At 48.7% G+C, this 6,518-nt stretch overlaps 1 pseudogene; it reads right to left on the minus strand.

Moving 5' to 3' along the window:
* Positions 1-2,733: 2,733 nt before the first annotated feature.
* On the minus strand, positions 2,734-3,334 carry LOC122901711 (annotated as a pseudogene).
* Between the last annotated feature and the right edge of the window lie 3,184 nt (positions 3,335-6,518).

Genomic DNA, 6,518 nt, shown 5'->3' on the forward strand with positions numbered 1-6,518 from the left:
AAAAGGTCTGGAGAAAGAGCATGGAGACAGACCCACAGGTGTGGGCAGAAGATACCCACTTACTCAGAGCACTGCAGGCACTGAAAATCAAGTGGTTGGGATGATCCACCTGTGAAAGGCTGGCCACTCCCTTTCCTGCCCTGGGGGCCTTGAAACCAGGATGACAGGAATGGAGACTATGAATGGACCCAACTGTAAAACTGTATTCTATCCAATGGGGACATTAAGACTGATATAAACTGCCCCACTGGTGTAGGTCTGCCCCGCTGGCAGCAGCAAGTGATGCCTCCCATGATGGTACTTGACCTTGAGAAGACCGGTGAGCCATCTGGTGGCAAACTTATTGTATCAAACTGCTTCCACTCTGGAGGCGACGGCAATTTCCAGAAGTGGAATTTGACACATACTCCAAATACAGGTTAGCCTTCCTTGCCCTAGGGCTTTGGCCAGCCAATATCTAGGGTTTTACGGAATGTCTGCTTTATCATAGTGGGAGCTCGCTTAAAAGTCGTATCGAAAACAGTTTATGACAGGGGCGCCTGGGTGGCTCAGTGGGTTAAGCCTCTGCTTTCAGCCCAGGTCATGATCCAGGGTCCTGGGATCAAGCCCTGCATCGGGCTCTCTGCTCAGTGGGGAGCCTGCTTTCTCCTCTCTCTCTGCCTGCCTCTCTGCCTACTTCTGCCTACTTGTGATCTCTATCCATCAAATAAATAAATAATCTTTAAAAAAAAGTTTATGACAAAAGAGTTTTTTTTTAAAAAAAGATTTTATTTATTTGAGAAAGAGTGAGTGAGAGATACAGCATGAGGGTGAGAAGGGGCAGAGGGAGAAGCAGACTCCCTGTGGAGCAGGGAACCTGACACGGGGCTCGATCCCACAGCTCTGGGAACATGACCCAAGCTGAAGGCAGACACTTAATCAACTGAGCCACCCAGCAAAAGAGGTGTTACAGTAGGCACATGACCATGGGACTTACCAGTCCTACTATACCACCTCACCCCACAAGCTGCTGCTCAGATAGAATACTGTAACAGCCTCTTAAAAGTATTGTCAAGACATCAACTCAGGGGTGATAATCTGAGAGACAGCACTATCCTTCATGATGTGGTGATGTGGTATCTACTTTGAACCAGTGGCCATTGTGTGCTGCTATGTCCCCACTGGATAGAACGTGTGTCCAGGAAACAGTCAGTGGAAGTAATTGCTTCATTCACCATTGCTCCAGCAACTCACTTGGGAACAGTCCTGAACTAGAGGTTCTGTTCCAAGGACAAGAGGAAGCTTCCACAGGGGATTCCCAGTAAGAGTTCCATCAAACCTGCTGCTGTGACTGCTGCCTGAGTATTTGGGGCTCTTTATGCTGGTTGACCATCAGTGAAATAAAGATGGCAGCATATCGGCAGGGAAATTGGCCTGATTCCTCTGAAAGACAGGGTTGTTGCTACAGGAGCTGGGCACACACTCTCTTGGTGCATCTAAGACTTGATAATTACAAGCGGGCAATTATAACCTTACAAGGGCAAGGTAAGCAGAGACTCAGTTGTCAGAAGGGATGAAGGTATGGTCATCCCATCAGGAGCAGCCTTCTAGACCAGCAGAGTACAGATCTAGAATGTATGGTAGAAGAGAGAGGTGATAAATATCAGTATGGACCCCAGGGCCAGTTACAGCAATGCAGTCTTTACAGCTTATTCTAATGAACTTCCTGTTGTGAGTTTATTTTTCCCCCTCTTTGGAAAAAAAAAATATATATGTATATTATATATGTACATATATTTTTATATATATGAATATATATTTTTTTAAAGATTTTATTTATTTATTTGACAGAGAGAGATCACAAGTAGGCAGAGAGGCAGGCAGAGAGAGAGGAGGAAGCAGGCTCCCTGCTGAGCAGAGAGCCCGACGCGGGACTCGATCCCAGGACCCTGAGATCATGACCTGAGCCGAAAGCAGCGGCTTAACCCACTGAGCCACCCAGGCGCCCTATTTATATATATTTTTAAAGATTTTATTTACTTATTTTTTAAAAGATTTTATTTATTTATTTGTTTTTTGTTTTTTTTTTTTGGAGTACCCTCATCTTCATTTGGGGAGGGGAGAAAGGGAATTCTGGGACGCCCGCCTGCCCACCACCCCCACCCCCGCTCCTGGCTAGGCTCACTGTCTCCGCCCCCTCTCCCGGAGAGGACAGGTGGGCGTGGGCTCTGGAACTAGCGGAGGAGGTGAGTGGGCAGGGGCGTGGGGTGCGGGGCGGGAAGGGGCAGCTAGCAGTGGTGTTTGCATGCAGTGCCAGGGTGGAAGGCTGGGGGGCGTGTGCCCTGAGGGGCCTGGCGGCCCTGTGGTCAGGTGCACGTTTGCAGAACAGGTCTGTGCAGAGGTGCTGGGCTTCTTGAGGCTTTGCTATCTTCTGACCTGGCCTCCCATTTGTGCCTCCAGGCCTCAGCTGGCCTCCTGTGTGGAATGAGCGGGCATTCGCCCACTCAGACTGCAGGGGAGGAGGATGAGGGAGGACGGAGAGGAGAAAGGAGAGGAGTGGGGGAGGCTGGGAGCTGGGGGTGTGAGCGAAGCTAGGGGTGGCGCGCAGGCAGGGCTAGGACCCCAGCAGGCGGCTACCATAAATACTACCAAGTTCGGCCGAACCCGAGCTACACTGTGTCTTGCACTAAACATTCCTCTCTCTCCGTGTCTGTCTCCCCTCTGTAGCCCCACCCTCCCTGTCCCCGCCACCCGCTAATCCGACCTCTCGCCGTCATCCTCCTGGTGGGAGTCCCCGTCCTGCCCATTCTTGTCTTCCTTGGAGAGGTGGGCCTGGGAGCCCAGCGCGGACAGCGAGAGGAGGCCGGTGCCAGCGCTGACCGCGGGCAGCGAGGGCGGCTGCAGCCCCACGGGCAGTGGGGTCAGGGGCAAGGCCAGAGCCTGAAGCTGGGACAGCTGGTGGCTTGGAGCTGCTGCCGGATGATGGAGTTCAGCTCAGGAGCGGTGACCTGCTTAGCCCTCTCGATGGCTCCCAAGACCTGCTGCTGGTGCTCTTGGGAAAGGTAGGGTAAGACCTGGGCACAAATCCCATTCAGCTTCTTGACGATTTCAGCCTGCTTGTGCATCTCAATGTTCAGGCCGTAGGACATCTGATAGTACATCACATAATGACACTGCATCTCTGACTTCTCGCTGGCCAGCTTGTCACTGAGCCTGCAGCAGCTGAAACTCGTCTTTGATGCGGTCCCAGGAGTCCGAGGTGGTGAATTTGAGTTGCTGGGGTAGGTGAGACGAGCCCGAATGCCTGCTTTGTGGAAACATCATGTCAGTCACGGCGGGGGGCGCGGGCTGCGCCCCGGCTCCGGAGGCTCGGGAGGCTCGGGGCGCCGGGTGGCCGCGCCTTTGTCCCGGCGCCGATCAGCATCTCCCGGGGCCGCCACCACCGCCGCCTCCCGCGCCCAGCCTCGCCCCAAGATTTTATTTATTTGACACAGATCACAAGTAGGCAGAGAAGCAGGCGGGGGGTGGGGGGTAGTGATTCGGGGCTGATCCTAGGACCTTGAGATCATGACCTGAGCTGAAGGCAGAGGCCTAAGCCACCGAGCCACCCAGGTGCCCCAGGAGGTTCCTGATTTTAATACTATCAGACCTGATTATTTTATTTTCAAAGGATTATGACCATATATTCAAGACAGCAACAATGGAGGACTTTAGCAAAAAAAACTAGGAATGATGAACTAGAATCATTATAAAAACCCTAGAGCCAAAATATATCTGAAATTAAGACTTCGATAGATGAAATTAACAGAAGACTGGACAAACTAAAGAAGATCAGTAAACTAGGAAACAGACCAGAAGAAAATCCCCAAATTGAAAGATGGGAGAATATGGCGATGCCTGTGTGGCTCAGTCAGTTAAGCGCCAGCCTTTCGCTCAGCTCATGATCTCAGGGTCCTGGGATTGGGTCCCACATTGGGTTCCCTGCTCAGCAAGGAGTCTGCTTCTCCCTCTGCTTGCCACTCCCCCTCTGCTTGTTTCTCTCTCCCTCTCTCTGAAAAAAAAAAAAACAAAACACAAAAAACTTAAAAAATAATGGAGATGGGAAATATAAAAAAAACACAAGAGACACTTCCAGAAAGACAGATTGAAGTATTTTTCCCTGCTCTTTCCACTAAGTACAACTAAAATCCCCAAGCATTATATATAAAACAGAAGAGACTCTGAAGGGTTCAGAGAAGGCAGAGCAGCTGGGGACCTTAGCTGTATCTGAGGACTGACATGGTTACTTTTCCTGGCTTTTCTTTTCTTTTTTTTTTTTTAAGATTTATTTGACAGAGAGCACACAAGCAGTGGAAGCAGGAGAGGGAGAAGGGGGCTCCCCACTGAGCAGAGAGCCCTATTGGGGGACCTACTCAGGACCCTGGGATCATGACCTGAGCCAAAGGCAGATACTTAACCCACTTAGCCACACAGGCACCCCCTTGGCTTTTATCTGTCCTAGACTTGATGCTGGCTAAGTTGGCAACCTGGAAACACCAACAGGTACAGACAAAAATCTTCAATAAAGTTTGTTCTTTCTAGCCAAAGGACCAAGAAAAGGGCAGGCTAGCAAAACAGAGCGGTTTTTAAAATTTTGAGAGAAAGCAAGAGAATGAGTCCAGGACGGGGGAGTGGTTGGAGGGGTAAAGGGAGACTCCTAGCTGAGCAGGGAGCCCAAAGTGGGGCTCAATCCAAGCGGACCCTGAGATCATGACCCGAGCTGAAGGCAGATACTTAACTGCCTCAGCCACCCAGGCACCCCAGGACAGGAAACTTTTAAAGACAATGAGTGCTCTGCTCCAGCCAAATACCACAGAAAAAAACATGGCATTACTTCTACTCCTGCCAGCAAAAAACCAAGTGGGGATCCCAGATTTTCACCCCTGCCAGGCTCTAACAAGATTTCTCAACCCCTGACAAGGTGTTGTCAGAGGCTTAGGAACTGGGACTCTCATCCTTGCTGGGTGAGAACGCTCCTTCCAGTCTCCTGTTGTATCCACTTGGAGAGCCTGGACTTTCCTCCTCATTCGCGCTGGTAATGAGTTACCCCTCCCTCTTCCTGCGGATGTGGCATTTCAGGAGGCCAGGTGGAGCGTCTCAGAATTTTCGTGCTGTCCAGAGATAACATGGGTTGAGGCCACTCCACCCTGTGTCAGTGGACCCTTAAGAAGCAACAAGTGGGGGCGCCTGGGTGGCTCAGTGGGTTGAGCCGCTGCCTTCGGCTCTGGTCATGATCTCAGGGTCCTGGGATAGAGTCCCGCATCGGGCTCTCTGCTCAGCAGGGAGCCTGCTTCCTCCTCTCTCTCTGCCTGCCTCTCTGCCTACTTGTGACCTCTCTCTGTCAAATAAATAAAATCTTAAAAAAAAAAAAAAAAAAAGAAGCAACAAGTGAAGAAGCAATCCTGCCGCTCCAGCTAGAGTGATAGCAGAGGCCCAGTGGGGAGTAAGAACTCCCAGCTCTGCCCAGGAGACATTCCAAAGTCCTGCAGCTAGTCCCGGCTAATATTCAAACTAGACAGTCTGGCTCTGGAGTTTAAATCCTCATTCTAGCAACAAGAATTTATACCATGGCCTACAAATATGCTTAATTTTTAAATTTCTAAAAAACCCCAAACGCTCTTCAGCAGTGCAGGAACTGGACATCCACACATAAGATTAATCCTTCAACAAAAATGAACTCAAAATGGATTAGACTTAAATATGAAACACAAAACTGCAGAACTACAAAGAAAACCTAGATGATCTTGGGTATGCTGACTTCTCAGACACTGAATTAGGCATAATCCATTAGAATTTACAATCTAGGGGTGGCTCAGTGGGTTAAAGCCTCTGCCTTCCGCTCAGGTCATGATCCCAGAGTTCTGGGATCAAGCCCCGCATCAGGCTCTCTGCTCAGCGGGGAGCCTGCCTCTCCGCCTACTTGTGATTTCTGCCAAATAAATAAATAAAATCTTTAAAAAAAAAAAAAAAAAAAAGAATTTACAATCTAGATTCTAAGAAAACTTCTGCTCTGTGAAAGACAAGCCAGACTGGAAGAAAATATTTGCAAAACACATCTACTAAAGAACTATTATCCCAAATATAAAAAGAACTCTTACTATAGTCTTACTATTTGACCTAGCAATTACTTTTCTACCAAAAAGAACTGGAAACTTATGTCCACACGCAAACCTAACCATAGATATTTTTAGCAGCTTTATTCGTAATTGTCTTTGAAGCATGTAAATAGCCTTTAGTAAGTGAATGGATAAGCTATGGTACACCCAGACTATGAAATACTCATAAATAAAAAGAAACAAATGATCAAGCTGTGAAAAGATGGAGGAAACTTAAATACACATTATTTAAGTGCAAGAAACCTGAATGGCTAAATATTACAGGAGTCCAATTATAGGATATTATGTAAGAGACAAAACTATAGACAGTGGCTGCCAGACTATGGGAGGGGAGGGCAGGATAAAAGGCAGAACATGGGATTTTTAGAGCAGTGAAAATGCTCA

This window comes from Neovison vison, chromosome 3 (genome assembly GCF_020171115.1).
Source record: "Neovison vison isolate M4711 chromosome 3, ASM_NN_V1, whole genome shotgun sequence".
NCBI lineage: Eukaryota > Metazoa > Chordata > Mammalia > Carnivora > Mustelidae > Neogale > Neogale vison.